General features: G+C 34.9%; 1 long non-coding RNA gene across 1 annotated transcript; it reads right to left on the reverse strand.

The window, feature by feature from the left end:
• Nucleotides 1-12,052: 12,052 nt before the first annotated feature.
• LOC138928770 (uncharacterized) lies at nucleotides 12,053-14,123 on the reverse strand. The gene is made up of 2 exons (XR_011445112.1): nucleotides 13,605-14,123; nucleotides 12,053-12,875 (listed from the first exon to the last, which is right to left on the reverse strand). It is a non-coding gene; the product is annotated as an uncharacterized lncRNA (long non-coding RNA).
• Nucleotides 14,124-17,846: the final 3,723 nt, after the last annotated feature.

Consider the following 17,846-nt stretch of genomic DNA (forward strand, 5'->3'; position numbering starts at 1 on the left):
ATTGCCGATGTAATATTTTGTTTCAAATTCAGTCTTTACATTTCGACTTTAATCAGAATCTGTAAAGTTGTGTTTATTGCAAGCTTTATTATTGATTTATTCAAAAAGCAGTGGTAGCAATTTTTGATGATTTAAATAATATATATAATATATCTGCATTGGTGGTATTGTTTTATTTTCCGCAATATTATACGTTGAGACTTTTTAAGCTTGATGTTTTCATACATTCTTTTACATTTAATTAGAACAATAAAAGGGAGAATATATTAAACCAATTTTCAGATATCAAATAATTCAATAAGAAACACTCGACCGCAGTATGTATTTGAATGCGTTAACAAATCAAATGACGTATATATATATGATAATATTTAATTCTCTTTATATCGTTAGAATATTTTCAAGAATGGTATTTTACACAAAATTAAATAGAAACATCCGAAAAGTAAAAAACATTATGAACACTGAAAAATAATTCGTATTCAATGCTATTAACATAATAACAATTAATAATATTGTATTGAAGGTAATAAAACACATGTTTACTGGACTTTGAATGTGAGGGAACGAATTATGGTAATATACTTGTGGGAGAACCTTACTAATAAATTGATTCAGTAAATTTATTTATAATAATGCCACTTCTATATTTTTCTCAAAGCCTACTTTTTATTTGCAGATATTTTATAATTTCAAGCCTAACAGGGATAAAGATGGAACGTTAATTTTAATAATACATTTCAGAAGTCCTAAATAGTTTTTGAAATAAATCTAACCACGTAAAGATTTCAAATAACCAACCAAAATAATTTAAAAAAATTATGGAAAATATATTGAATCAGAAACTCTAAATTATACAATGTTTCAGAGAAGAAGGTGCTATAAAGATCGCCAGTAGGAGTCCAGTAATGTTTGTTTAAATATCACAATAATGTTGTTCGTAGAATTTCAATGTAAAAAAGTATTTCTATTAAGGGTTCTTTAATATGGGTATTGTTATGTATTTGTTTTAAAAATTTATCCATAGTGATGTTTGTTGGGGTTTATTTCATGTTTAAATTTCCCTTTTATTTTGTATTCAAATGAAGTTTATTCTATTTTTCAAATCAGGCTTATGTTGATTTTATTTAAAATCCAATTGTTCTCTTAGTCACACTCATAGTAGAATGTGATGTAATATTTTCAAAAATAATTGTACATATAATAATTTTGGACTAAAGCGGCTTTTGGATTATTTAATTATTAAGGTTATTTTCTTAGTCAAAGCTTTTTGAAGCATAACACTTAATGTCCTTCTTGCAAATGACTGTAAATATATTGCTTTACTTAATCCGGAAAAACTATAAATACAGTACAAATGTTTTGTGCAGAAGCAATGTAAGCATACCATATTTTTTGAATATTTGTTTCCATGTCATAATGTTCGTGGAATTTTGTTTAAGATGGCTAAAATCCCAATAATATGTATATGTACACGTTAATAAATTTATAATAACACTCAGTGTTGGGGAATCATATAGTTGATAGACATTGAAAATTAAGCTACGCCCAACTAAGTATATGTATAGCCCTGCAATTTTTGATCATGTGTAATTTTTTCAGTATATACTGGGTTCAGGTTCATTAGTGATCCTATATGTGAAGAATACATAACATAATCACTCCTGTATTCGAAAATATCCGATGAATTTTAAATTGTTTTTAATTTATTGAACTATTAATTTCAATAAATATATTCGGCTTTTATATTTCGTAATCTTATAGAATCGATTTCTTTAAGGTTTGTCCTCTTTGGCAGAGTTTGGGCATGCTTTTAGATGCAATAATTGGTATATATATAAATATTTTTTAATTTCATGTACAGCTTTTTATTAGCTTACTTTAAATTGCACTTCGTAGTCAAAAAATCCTATTGTAGTGTTGATGAAATTTAAAAAAAAATCCAGTGAATCCTATGTTTAGTTGATCTTTATATCTTATAGTATTTTCAATAGAAAAATTCTTGCTAATTAAGCTTTGGGGTTTGTGGTGTCTGTAGTTAATTGCATGTTTCCATTCAGTTTGTAGAAAAACATAATGTAAATTCCATGGGCCTGAATATATCTTAATAGAAATTTTGCGAAATTATGCAAGCTTTAATTATATATAAGGATAATAGCTTTCTTCAACATCAATGCGAAAATATATGAGTTTTTATAAAATATATTTGTTAACACATTGTAAAAAGTATCTTTTGGTTCGCTCCAGGGGATGTTTTTTAATTAATATTGGTACATAATACGCAACCAAACAAATGGGTGACATTTTCGGTGATTATTTGTTTATAAAGGTAGTCGTTTTTACATCCGTACGTATGTATATGCTTGTAGAATTTATGTAAATTAAGTCGAAGGATTATGAGTAACCTTGATCCTGAGTTTTTGAATAAGATGATTTGATTGTAATGTAAAAAAGCACTACTTTTTTTTGTTGTAAACAGTTTAGTTTATAACTCACTTAGTAAGAAAATATTAAAAGTGAATAGATTTAAAGGCCGGAGGTTGTAAGCAATCGAACACATAAAAAAAGACCAAAAAACATTTGAAGATTGAAGATAATTACATAAATATTTTGGGCCGTTAACAAAAATATATAAAGATTAATGTGTTAGCCAAAAAAAAAATTTAAAAAAGAGGAGAAAAGAACAAAATAACTATAATAAATAAATGAACAAAATAATATTGAATTAGTCTTAAAAACATGATGTACCAAAAACAACGAAAAAACAAATTATATAAATATAATTTCTGGAAATCTAAAAAAGTAGCATAATCCAAACGTTAACCTAATAAATCCAAACTAATTCTTTCTTTACATTTTACACTCCACAAAATATTTAAATTGCCTGCCTAATTTATTTCAAGGATTTTTACGAGAAGTTTTCATTGAATAATATAGGAATATTGCCACGAAGGCTATGACTTAGTAAGCCCTACCTATTATTTTGTCAATATTTCACACTTCACGAACGATACAAGGATATAGGTAGATCGATAATATTTGAGAGACATTTTTGAAGTCCTGCCTAGTTTATTTCAAGGATTTTTACCAGAAGTTTTCATTGAATAATATCGGAATATTGCCACGAAGGCTACGATTTATTAAACCCTACCTATTATTTTGTAAATATTTTACACTTCACGAACGGTTAAGGGATATAGGTAGATCGATAATATTTGAGAGACATTTTTGAAGCCCTGCCTAATTATTTCAAGGATTTTTACCAGAAGTTTTAATTGAATAATATCGGAATATTGCCACGAAGGCTATGATTTAGTAATACCTACCTATTATTTTGTAAATATTTTACACTCCACGAACGGTTAAGGGATATAGGTAGATCGATAATATTTGAGAGACATTTCTGAAGCCCTGCCTAGTTTATTTCAGGGATTTTTACCAGAAGTTTTCATTGAATAATATCGGAATAATGCCACGAAGGCTATGATTTAGTAAGCCCTACCTATTATTTTGTAAATATTTTACACTTCACGAACGGTTAAGGGATATAGGTAGATCGATAATATTTGAGAGACATTTTTGAAGCCCTGCCTAGTTTGTTTCAAGGATTTTTACCAGGAGTTTTTATTGAATAATATCGGAATAATGCCACGAAGGCTATGATTTAGTAAGACCTACCTATTATTTTGTAAATATTTTACACTCCACGAACAGTTAAGGGATATAGGTAGATCGATAATATTTGAGAGACATTTTTGAAGCCCTGCCTAGTTTGTTTCAAGGATTTTTACCAGGAGTTTTTATTGAATAATATCGGAATATTGCCACGAAGGCTATGATTTAGTAATACCTACCTATTATTTTGTAAATATTTTACACTCCACGAACAGTTAAGGGATATAGGTAGATCGATAATATTTGAGAGACATTTTTGAAGCCCTGCCTAGTTTGTTTCAAGGATTTTTACCAGGAGTTTTTATTGAATAATATCGGAATATTGCCACGAAGGCTACGATTTAGTAAGCCCTACCTATTATTTTGTAAATATTTTACACTTCACGAACGGTTAAGGGATATAGGTAGATCGATAATATTTGAGAGACATTTTTGAAGCCCTGCCTAGTTTGTTTCAAGGATTTTTACCAGGAGTTTTTATTGAATAATATCGGAATATTGCCACGATGGCTATGATTTAGTAATACCTACCTATTATTTTGTAAATATTTTACACTCCACGAACAGTTAAGGGATATAGGTAGATCGATAATATTTGAGAGACATTTTTGAAGCCCTGCCTAGTTTGTTTCAAGGATTTTTACCAGGAGTTTTTATTGAATAATATCGGAATATTGCCACGAAGGCTACGATTTATTAAACCCTACCTATTATTTTGTAAATATTTTACACTCCACGAACAGTTAAGGGATATACGTAGATAGATAATATTTGAGAGACATTTCTGAAGCCCTGCCTAGTTTGTTTCAAGGATTTTTACCAGGAGTTTTTATTGAATAATATCGGAATATTGCCACGAAGGCTATGATTTAGTAAGACCTACCTATTATTTTGTAAATATTTTACACTCCACGAACAGTTAAGGGATATAGGTAGATCGATAATATTTGAGAGACATTTTTGAAGCCCTGCCTAGTTTGTTTCAAGGATTTTTACCAGGAGTTTTTATTGAATAATATCGGAATATTGCCACGAAGGCTATGATTTAGTAAGACCTACCTATTATTTTGTAAATATTTTACACTCCACGAACAGTTAAGGGATATACGTAGATAGATAATATTTGAGAGACATTTTTGAAGCCCTGCCTAATTATTTCAAGGATTTTTACCAGAAGTTTTAATTGAATAATATCGGAATATTGCCACGAAGGCTACGATTTATTAAACCCTACCTATTATTTTGTAAATATTTTACACTCCACGAACGGTTAGGGGATATAGGTAGATCGATAATATTTGAGAGACATTTTTGAAGCCCTGCCTAATTATTTCAAGGATTTTTACCAGGAGTTTTTATTGAATAATATCGGAATATTGCCACGAAGGCTATGATTTAGTAATACCTACCTATTATTTTGTAAATATTTTACACTCCACGAACAGTTAAGGGATATAGGTAGATCGATAATATTTGAGAGACATTTTTGAAGCCCTGCCTAGTTTGTTTCAAGGATTTTTACCAGGAGTTTTTATTGAATAATATCGGAATATTGCCACGAAGGCTACGATTTAGTAAGCCCTACCTATTATTTTGTAAATATTTTACACTTCACGAACGGTTAAGGGATATAGGTAGATCGATAATATTTGAGAGACATTTTTGAAGCCCTGCCTAGTTTGTTTCAAGGATTTTTACCAGGAGTTTTTATTGAATAATATCGGAATATTGCCACGATGGCTATGATTTAGTAATACCTACCTATTATTTTGTAAATATTTTACACTCCACGAACAGTTAAGGGATATACGTAGATAGATAATATTTGAGAGACATTTCTGAAGCCCTGCCTAGTTTGTTTCAAGGATTTTTACCAGGAGTTTTTATTGAATAATATCGGAATATTGCCACGAAGGCTATGATTTAGTAATACCTACCTATTATTTTGTAAATATTTTACACTCCACGAACAGTTAAGGGATATACGTAGATAGATAATATTTGAGAGACATTTCTGAAGCCCTGCCTAGTTTGTTTCAAGGATTTTTACCAGGAGTTTTTATTGAATAATATCGGAATATTGCCACGAAGGCTATGATTTAGTAAGACCTACCTATTATTTTGTAAATATTTTACACTCCACGAACAGTTAAGGGATATAGGTAGATCGATAATATTTGAGAGACATTTTTGAAGCCCTGCCTAGTTTGTTTCAAGGATTTTTACCAGGAGTTTTCATTGAATAATATCGGAATATTGCCACGAAGGCTACGATTTAGTAAGACCTACCTATTATTTTGTAAATATTTTACACTCCACGAACGGTTAGGGGATATAGGTAGATCGATAATATTTGAGAGACATTTTTGAAGCCCTGCCTAATTATTTCAAGGATTTTTACCAGAAGTTTTAATTGAATAATATCGGAATATTGCCACGAAGGCTACGATTTATTAAACCCTACCTATTATTTTGTAAATATTTTACACTCCACGAACGGTTAGGGGATATAGGTAGATCGATAATATTTGAGAGACATTTTTGAAGCCCTGCCTAATTATTTCAAGGATTTTTACCAGAAGTTTTAATTGAATAATATCGGAATATTGCCACGAAGGCTACGATTTAGTAAGCCCTACCTATTATTTTGTAAATATTTTACACTTCACGAACGGTTAAGGGATATAGGTAGATCGATAATATTTGAGAGACATTTTTGAAGCCCTGCCTAGTTTGTTTCAAGGATTTTTACCAGGAGTTTTCATTGAATAATATCGGAATATTGCCACGAAGGCTACGATTTAGTAAGACCTACCTATTATTTTGTAAATATTTTACACTCCACGAACGGTTAGGGGATATAGGTAGATCGATAATATTTGAGAGACATTTTTGAAGCCCTGCCTAATTATTTCAAGGATTTTTACCAGAAGTTTTAATTGAATAATATCGGAATATTGCCACGAAGGCTACGATTTAGTAAGCCCTACCTATTATTTTGTAAATATTTTACACTCCACGAACGGTTAGGGGATATAGGTAGATCGATAATATTTGAGAGACATTTTTGAAGCCCTGCCTAATTATTTCAAGGATTTTTACCAGAAGTTTTAATTGAATAATATCGGAATATTGCCACGAAGGCTACGATTTAGTAAGCCCTACCTATTATTTTGTAAATATTTTACACTCCACGGACGAAAAAGGGTATAGGTAGATCGATAATATTTGAGAGACATTTTTGAAGCCCTGCCTAGTTTATTTCAGGGATTTTTACCAGAAGTTTTAATTGAATAATATCGGAATATTGCCACGAAGGCTACGATTTAGTAAGCCCTACGTATTATTTTGTAAATATTTTACACTCCACGAACGATACAGGGATATATGTAGGTTGAATATGTGAGACACATTTCTGAAGCCCTGCCTAATTATTTCAAGGATTTTTACCAGAAGTTTTAATTGAATAATATCGGAATATTGCCACGAAGGCTACGATTTATTAAACCCTACCTATTATTTTGTAAATATTTTACACTCCACGAACGGTTAAGGGATATAGGTAGATCGATAATATTTGAGAGACATTTTTGAAGCCCTGCCTAGTTTGTTTCAAGGATTTTTACCAGGAGTTTTTATTGAATAATATCGGAATATTGCCACAAAGGCTATGATTTAGTAAGCCCTACCTATTATTTTGTAAATATTTTACACTCCACGGACGAAAAAGGGTATAGGTAGATCGATAATATTTGAGAGACATTTTTGAAGCCCTGCCTAGTTTATTTCAGGGATTTTTACCAGAAGTTTTAATTGAATAATATCGGAATATTGCCACGAAGGCTACGATTTAGTAAGCCCTACGTATTATTTTGTAAATATTTTACACTCCACGAACGATACAGGGATATATGTAGGTTGAATATGTGAGACACATTTCTGAAGCCCTGCCTAATTATTTCAAGGATTTTTACCAGAAGTTTTAATTGAATAATATCGGAATATTGCCACGAAGGCTATGATTTAGTAAGCCCTACCTATTATTTTGTAAATATTTTACAGTCCACGAACGATACAGGGATAGAGGTTGAACGATAAGATGTGAGACACATTTCTGAAGCCCTGCTTAGTTTATTTCAAGGATTTTTACCAGAAGTTTTTATTGAATAATATCGGAATATTGCCACGAAGGCTATGATTTAGTAAGACCTACCTATTATTTTGCAAATATTTTACACTCCAAGAACGGTTAAGGGATACAGGTTGATTGATAATATTTAAGAGACATTTCTGAAGCCCTTTCTAGTTTATTTCAAGGATTTTTACCAGGAGTTTTTATTGAATAATATCGGAATATTGCCACGAAGGCTATGATTTAGTAAGACCTACCTATTATTTTGTAAATATTTTACAGTCCACGAACAATACAGGGATAGAGGTTGAACGATAAGATGTGAGACACATTTCTGAAGCCCTGCTTAGTTTATTTCAAGGATTTTTACCAGGAGTTTTCATTGAATAATATCAGAATATTGCCACGAAGGCTATGATTTAGTAAGACCTACCTATTATTTTGCAAATATTTTACACTCCAAGAACGGTTAAGGGATATAGGTTGATTGATAATATTTAAGAGACATTTCTGAAGCCCTTTCTAGTTTATTTCAAGGATTTTTACCAGAAGTTTTAATTGAATAATTTTGGAATATTGCCACGAAGGCTATGATTTAGTAAGACCTACCTATTATTTTGTAAATATTTTACAGTCCACGAACGATACAGGGATAGAGGTTGAACGATAAGATGTGAGACACATTTCTGAAGCCCTGCTTAGTTTATTTCAAGGATTTTTACCAGGAGTTTTCATTGAATAATATCAGAATTTTGCCACGAAGGCTATGATTTAGTAAGACCTACCTATTATTTTGCAAATATTTTACACTCCAAGAACGGTTAAGGGATACAGGTTGATTGATAATATTTAAGAGACATTTCTGAAGCCCTTTCTAGTTTATTTCAAGGATTTTTACCAGAAGTTTTTATTGAATAATATCGGAATATTGCCACGAAGGCTATGATTTAGTAAGACCTACCTATTATTTTGCAAATATTTTACACTCCAAGAACGGTTAAGGGATACAGGTTGATTGATAATATTTAAGAGACATTTCTGAAACCCTGCCTAGTTTATTTCAAGGATTTTTACCAGGAGTTTTTATTGAATAATATCGGAATATTGCCACGAAGGCTATGATTTAGTAAGACCTACCTATTATTTTGTAAATATTTTACAGTCCACGAACGATACAGGGATAGAGGTTGAACGATAAGATGTGAGACACATTTCTGAAGCCCTGCTTAGTTTATTTCAAGGATTTTTACCAGGAGTTTTCATTGAATAATATCAGAATATTGCCACGAAGGCTATGATTTAGTAAGACCTACCTATTATTTTGCAAATATTTTACACTCCAAGAACGGTTAAGGGATATAGGTTAAACGATAATATTTGAGAGACACCTCTGAAGCCCTGCCTAATTATTTCAAGGATTTTTACCAGAAGTTTTCATTGAATAATATCGGAATATTGCCACGAAGGCTACGATTTAGTAAGACCTACCTATTATTTTGTAAATATTTTACACTCCACGAACGGTTAAGGGATACAGGTTGATTGATAATATTTAAGAGACATTTCTGAAGCCCTTTCTAGTTTATTTCAAGGATTTTTACCAGGAGTTTTTATTGAAAAATATCGGAATATTGCCACGAAGGCTGCGATTTATTAAGCCCTACCTATTATTTTGTAAATATTTTACACTCCACGAACGATACAGGGATATAGGTTAAACGATAATATTTGAGAGACATTTCTAAAGTCCTGCCTAATTATTTCAAGGATTTTTACCAGAAGTTTTTATTGAATAATATAGGAATATTGCCACGTAGGCTATAATTTATTATACCCTACCAAGTATTTTTAAATATTCACAATATTTCCATTTTAGTGCCACGAAGGCTAACACGTTTACCAAACCCTACCTATTTGATCTAAAAATTACGAATACACTGTCATGGAGACAAACATTTGTATCAATTCCTACCTATTTAATTGAAATATTACCAATACACTGCCATGAAGGCTGATATTTATACCAATCCCTACCTATTTCGTTAAAATATTACCATTATAATGCCACAGTGGCTAACATTTTTACCAATTCCTACCTATTCTAAATATTACCAATATTGTGCCACTAAGGCTAACGTTTTTACCAAGTCCTACGTATTTTATGTAAGTAATTACCATTATAAATCCATGAAGACTAACACAATTATACCAATTCCTACCTATTTAATTGAAATATTACGAATAAAGTGCCACAACGGCTAACATTTGTACCAATTCCTACCTATTTGATGTAAATATTACCGATATAGTGCCACGAAGGCTGTTATTTATACCAATCCCTACCCATTTCGTTGAAATATTAGCATTATAATACCACGATGGTTAACATTTTTACCAATTCCTACTTATTCTAAATATTACCAATATTGTGCCACTAAGGCTAACGTTTTTACCAAGTCCTACCTATTTTATGTAAGTAATTACCATTATAATGCCATGAAGACTAACACAATTATACCAATTCCTACCTATTTAATTGAAATATTACGAATAAAGTGCCACAACGGCTAACATTTGTACCAATTCCTACCTATTTGATGTAAATATTACCGATATAGTGCCACGAAGGCTGTTATTTATACCAATCCCTACCCATTTCGTTGAAATATTAGCATTATAATACCACGATGGTTAACATTTTTACCAATTCCTACTTATTCTAAATATTACCAATATTGTGCCACTAAGGCTAACGTTTTTACCAAGTCCTACCTATTTTATGTAAAAATTACCATTATAATGCCATGAAGGCTAACATTTGTACCAATTCCTACCTATTTAATTGAAATATTACCAATACACTGCCATGAAGGCTGATATTTATACCAATCCATACTTATTTGGTACCATTTGGTACCATTATAATGCCACGATGGCTAACATTTGTACCAATTCCTACCTATTCTAAATATAACCAATATTGTGCCACTAAGGCTAACGTTTTTACCAAGTCCTACCTATTTTATGTAAAAATTACCAATGCACTGTCATGAAGACTAACACATTTATACCAATTCCTACCTATTTGGTTGAAATATTACCATTATAATGCCCGATGGCTTACATTTGTACCAATTCCTACCTATTTTTTAAATACTACCATATAGTGCCACTAAGGCTAACGTTTTTACCAAGTCCTACCTATTTTATGTAAATATTACCAAGATATTGCCACGAAGGCTAAGATTTATACCAATCACATTATATTTGGTTGAAATATTACCATGATGATGCCCGATGGCTTCCATTTTTACCAATTCCTACATATTCTAAATATTACCACTAAGGCTAACTTTTTACCAAGTCCTACCTATTTTATGTAAATATTACCATTATAATGCCATGATGGCTAACATTTATACCAATTTCTACCTATTTGTTGTAAAACTTTTCCAATTTAACGCCTCGAAGGCAAACTTTTTAACCAATTTCTACCTATTTATAAATTTTACCAGTATAATGCCACGAAGGCTAGATCGATGTAGTTTATATATAAAACCAAAACAGTGCCACGTTGGCTAATAATAATATAAAATGTTGAAAATAATATTTTTTTATGTTACCTTCATTGAAAATATTTATTAATGTATTATTTTTAGCCTTAGCTATTATATTGTTTTAATATGGTAGTCAGTATTAATAATCTTGTTATTTTTCTCTTTTTAAATCCTGCCTACTAGTCATAATATTTGTAATAATACTTGTTTATCTTAGTAATTAAATAACCAGGTTTTATGCCGATTTATAAGATGGGTTTACCTGTCGGAGATTAGGGAAACATATTTTGTAAGAGGATCATGTTGGTTGGTTTATTATTATTTATATATTGTCTGTTTTGGTAATTTTTGTGTAGTTTTAAGGAAATGAGTACCCAGAGTATATCAGTGTCCTAAAAATATGAGAAAATATATAATATACGTACTTGTAAGCTAAACTTTTTTACATATAGTCTTTCCAATACAAACTTTTAGCGTTTTATAGAGATCAATGGCCCTTCCTTTTCATGCGGACACTTGGTCAGATTTTTCGGTTTGGTTTGAGAACATCGGAGCACCTTGCAGGTAAATCGCAGACATTTTCGGTTGGTGAGATTATAACCCTTCCTTCATGAGATTACTGTGGGTACGCTACGTAAGAGTATGGTGATCTAACTGAAATCGGATCTGAGCTTTAAATAAAAAAATGTCTCGAGCAAAAGTTTCGAAATTTATTTTTGAAATCTTAGAATTTTTTTATTCACGTTTTTTCAGTGGCTTTCTTTTTCCATTAAGGAGCGCTCTTTTCATATTAATTTTTTGTTTCCATTTTTGTTTTGTTTCGACAAGCAAGTAAGTATACATCGGTACAAGTAATTCTTATTTGGTGAAGTGTACAAAAACAAAAAAATTTGAACAGTATCTGGTATAAAAGAACATATGTAAGTGACACATTGTTGGTAAAAGAAATGTCTTCCGCTTTGGCTTTACAACAGAATATATAAGGATACAGGAACAAAATTAATATTTACAACCAACTGATTTGGCTTTCGAGAGGCTGGTTCGATTCCTAATCCATAGACGATGTGTCATTCAACATTGATTCAAACGCCAATACTGCCAAGCTCAACCGATCGATCGCTGTTGGAACAGAGTCATATGTATGCCTGTCTGCCCGCTTTGGTACTTGTTCGATGATGATAGTAGGCAACAGAAGGCCGTTTTGTAGGGCTCACCCTTAGTGGAGCGGAAGAGAAGTCGATACACCGGTGTTCCTATAACACAATCCGCACAATCAATCTCTGACTGAATCGCGAGCACCCCGGGCTGACTGGTCCGCGACCACTTGACCCCAGCAGACACACCACAGGCGGCGTTGTCTCTGTCCCGGTCACAGTCGCAGACGCAGCCTTTGCCAAACGCAGCAGCACTGGGGTAACTGGGCGGAGTGCATTTTCAGGCACCCATATGCCGCCCCAGGCTCGCGCAGGGTATCATGTTTTCACGTTCGCGTATCAACTTTCAACGCCCAACTATAAAGTTTAGAGAAAGAAATACATATTGCTGGTTAAGTGATGTGGCAGAGTTGCATATAGAGGTGGTTACAAATAAGATTAACGCTAGATAAATGGTTAAGTCGACTACAAACTAGTGCCTAAAAGAAGCGACAGAAACAACATGAAGAAAGACGTCAAGCTGGAAAGTTTTCCATCGAGAAAAAGGGGGGCAGAGGGAAAGGCAGGCAGTATTATTTACGCCACATCGAGATTTTGCGCAGCTGCCATTGCCGACTCATACTGTGTATGGGGTCTGAATAATATTATATAGTATGTACGTATGTAGAAATCCACGTCAATTAACATACAAACATGAGTATGTAAAACGGGTCTGAATACTTTAGGGTGTGTACACCCGAGTGGGAGAGAGATGGAACTACGTGTAACGATTACCCCGGGGCGTATGAGCTATACGCTATATATAGAGCAGCCAGTTGGTGGCCTCTCAATCCGGGGGGTTGAAGAACAAAGAGAGAATCGAGAACTTTCGACTGGGAATGAAATGGGGAAGTATGTATGTATTCCTCGTTACGCAACGTGGTGAAAATGCTGACATTTTCAGCGAAAAACGTAATCTACGGGTGACGTTTGAGGACGTTTTTTATGCCATAGATTGTCTTCTCGTAGCTTATAAAACTACATCTTAGGCTTAGGTTGTGCTTACGAATAGAGAAAAGAACACGCTGGATTTGCTGCTGTGTGTACCTGGCTTCCTCCTATCCCATTTTTAACCAATCCGCTGGCTCAGAGAGAGTGTAGTCACGGGGGGATATCCTGGATCTGCCTCAGACTGTCTACGTAGGGGGTCACTTTCTAGCCAAAATCGAGCTAAATTCTGCCTCTCCAACTGCCTGTCGCATTTTGAAATTCCCCGATGCGATGATGACTAATCCGCAACGTTGCCAGGGCCTCTGGTTTCTTTGTTTCCAAATCGAGAGCAAATATTGCCCAACGCTGAGAAATACTACGTGGGCCCCTCCGTCATTTGGTAGCAAAACTGCTCTTCAGCTCCTCCTTTACTGTGATTTTTACACTTTTCCATTTTTTTTGCCAATTAATAAGTAACTACTGCTTGCTAGCCAGCAAGAGTGAAAATTTCTTTGTACTAATTTGAGACTTTTTTTTTCAGAAACACTATGACTGCACTTGAACACTTTATTTTTGAGAGTGCCGTTCTCTGGCCTCGACGCCTCTATTTATACCCGAGTCGCTCGCTTCGGGAACCATCTGCCAGTCTGTCGCGGATTAAATTGAGGGTGAGTGAGTAGGTAGGCAATACTGTATCTTTGGGATACGTGACTCGGCAGGCCTGTTTCTCGCATGTTCCCATGGCAGTGGTGGGTGACACTGTGCTACAAAACAACCCTCAAACTGAATAATCGAAAATTTTTCTACCTATAGTTAGGGAGAAGAGGGATCAAGGGTTTCAGTAAGATGTATTATATATGGAAAGGAAAATATCGTATTTCTATGTAAAAGATTTAGTAGATCAAATTCATTTAGTATTATTATTATTATTATTTATTATAGTTAACAGAGAATGTATGTAGCACAGAGAAAAAAGAATCTCCGAAACCATTAAAGTATATGTTTATAATTTTTATCACCACCTCCTGGCTTTTCTATCCTTGAGCCCAGATTCTATAATAGCTAAATCTATCAATCTATGGTTTATACCCTTGAACTTGTATAGAATAGGCAGTTTTCCATATAATTAGATGGAATTTCATGTTGATAGGTGTAAAGTGGAAATTTCCAGAGCGAGATAGCATTTTCGAGAGAAAGACAAAGACAAATCGTAAATGTTTACTCACAGAGTTGCCACCGAGCTATGAATAACTTTAAGTAAGAAATATTCTAGAAAGTTTAAATGCCTTTAAAAACAGTTAATAATGTACGAAATAAATATTTAGAAACTAAAACTTTATAAGCAAATTTAATATGATTAATATAAATAAGTATGTATCTGTAAGATACATGTAAAATAGTCAAGTAACTCAAAAGTACCAAAATCAAACACGTATAAAAAACGAACAAATGGCGCTTTATTCCATTTTGTAGTCAGTGCCATGTTATTTACGCGTAGAACACGAACTTGACAAGTAAATAAATTGTAGGCAGTAAACATTATTCGTTAAATTCGAAAATAATATTATACAAATTAGGCTGAAAATTACGACAATAATTAAATGTAGGCGTTGTTAAATACATTTTTGTTTTTATATATATTTATTCATCTATTCAAAGAAGACAGGATTCAAGGCTTAAGTGACAAACATTTCCCTTCCCAAACTAATTATCATTTATTATTTTTCCATGCCTGAAAAAATAATATATACACGTTCATTAAGAACACTTCACAGAATTCCTTCTGCCAAAGCAGCATCTGCCAGCTATATATTCCCATGCCTGCCCTAATCCGGTTTACAATGCTCCTCTACCTACTTGCTGTTTGCAAACCCTCCCTCCTTAAGTTTCCCATCGCTCAGTTTGTGAATGGGACCCACAACTGACCCCGAATCGGCGCAGTGTACGCTGGCGAGCGCCCAAATGTTTGTGAGTGTTGAACCAAACACAAGGTTTTTGAACCTTTGGCCGCTGACTGAGCAGGAAAGCCAGCTGTTGCAAACGCACGCGCATCCTGCGCTCAATCGACCCTCGGGGTGGGTTGATGGGTTGAACTCTCCTACATAGAGAGAGGGAGAGAGAGAGGAAAATGAGTGAGTTAGTGAGTGAGTTCCTGCACATCCTTGAGCAACAGGGCTCAACTACGAGCCACCGTGAATAAATGCTAACGAGCCGAGCTGCAAACTTGAAAACTGCCGTTAAACTTCAAACAAAAAGTATGCAAACTTTTGATTATTGTTTTGGACGACAGAGTTTTAATTGTCGACCCAGCTTAACCAAGATGCCCAAGATGATGTCCGTCCATCGAGCGGAAGGAGCGCTATTCTTCTCCGAGGAAGCGCCGCAATAAAACTAAGTTGCACCGGAGCAATTGGCAGGAAGAGGCTGCACATAAACATAAACAAACAGCCAGGCGAAAGCAATTGACACAACCAACAATAGAGGCCAGCATAATGGAGGCAACACGGAAATTGCGTATACGCCGTGTGCCCCTCTTGTTGCTCTCTATGTTCTGCTTTGTTTCCTGCGACGGGCACGCGACGTCGACGACGAACAATGGGCCATCCCATCGACAACCGAAAACGGAAGCTGGCAAATGGCATAATAAACGTATTTATGAAAGGGGCCCGAAATGAGCATATGATGTATCCTGCTGCCCATGGGCTGGCTGGCCGAGCGAGGCCGGCGAGTCAAGTGCGGTGTGTGTGTGTTTTGGACGCAGCCTCCCACACGGTCGCCCTGACATTTCAACGATCCAACCTTGGATATTGCCAAATGTGGTCCTTCAGTTTTAAGCCTACAAAGTTGTGCGCTAAGCCTGCGAGAAGCCTCCGAAAAGGACGGGCAACGGGCAACGGGAACAGTAGCGGTAACGGGAAAGGGAGCGGTAACGGGAGCGGCATTAACATATATGTAGGAGAGCTCAGTCATTGCATTTGAGGGCCGTTGGTTCAGCGCTCATAGAGTACATACATAGGCGACAAGGACGACTGAGCGAGCGAGCGCCCGATTCCGAGTGCCAGTCCGAGTGGGTGGGCGCCGTCGCCTCCCACTCTCCGTTTTGAGCCGAAAAGCATGAACCGAGAGCCGAAGTGGCGGCGGCAATGGCCACTGAAGGCGGGCGCGGTTTGGCAACAGGGACCTACATTCGGTCGTATCCCGCCAGTCGGCTCTTATCGGCTCGCTTTGGCCTGAAAAGCGAGCTGCCGCGGTGTCAGTGCCTGCAGTCCTCATTCAGACGCGAATCCGTTGACAACGCGGTCGCCCCAGGGGCGGATAACTCTAATATCCATTCCAGCGGATCGGCGACCCACAACATCGCATCACGGAAACGACCACGCGTACTGCTCTTCTAACCTTTCGAATGTTTTGCTGATTTATCCGGGGGCGTGTTTGTGTTTGTGCTCGTTTGTGTTGCTTTTGGTTATGCTTCTGCTTCTGGTGTACCTGCCGCAGTGGGAGCGACTCCCACGTTCCTGGGAGTTGCCAATTTCCAGAAGGAGTTGCATCTGGCTTGCAGTTTCCAGCGCTGACATTTTAATTAGTTTTGCTCATTGGCTGATTTGTTAGCTAAGGTCCTGGTGTGAACACTGGGTCTTACGCCCCATTGGACCCAAGTGGTGCCAAGTCTAAGGACTATTGGTGCTGGCGTCTTCCTGCGAAATGGCCAGCAGGCTGGCATGTAAGCTCAATTAGGTTCCAAGCACTTTCACGCTCCAAGAAAGGCCCAAAGGAGCGCCAGCTGCGGAACTACACAGAGAAATATGATTATTATCTTGGCCGTTTCGATAAATTCTCTAAAAGTGATTAAAAAGTAGCTTACAGTTTAAAGGAATATTTAGGATTTATAATTGTATTAGATATTAACAATAGTGGGAATAAGAACACATTTTTGAGTTGATTGTTTACTAACCGAACTGAGATTTAAACAGATTTAAACATAAATTCTATTAAAATTTGTAATAAGTCATTATTTTTGGTTAAATAAAAGACAGAATTATTTATAGATATTTAAAATACTGGAAACTCTATCAAAATTCGATTCAAGTCAACTACACCTGTTACAAGGGAAAGTCGTAGATAGCCTTCTTATAATTTTAAAGCTCGGATAATCCCTCCCAGTGATTGCCAAGATATATACTCAACTTTTTTTGTGCCGTGTTTTGGACAGTTTGAATTGTGTGTGCCAGAGGGTCCTTAGTCGCCAGTTTGTCTGATGTAGACACTCCCATGGAGGAGCCGCACAAAAGAATGTCGCGCTGGCTTCAGGGCTTCAGGGTTTGTTAGCAATTGTTTCAATGCTTACTGGCAATTTTTCGG

This window comes from Drosophila kikkawai, chromosome 3R, assembly GCF_030179895.1.
Source record: "Drosophila kikkawai strain 14028-0561.14 chromosome 3R, DkikHiC1v2, whole genome shotgun sequence".
Taxonomy (NCBI): Eukaryota; Metazoa; Arthropoda; class Insecta; order Diptera; family Drosophilidae; genus Drosophila; species Drosophila kikkawai.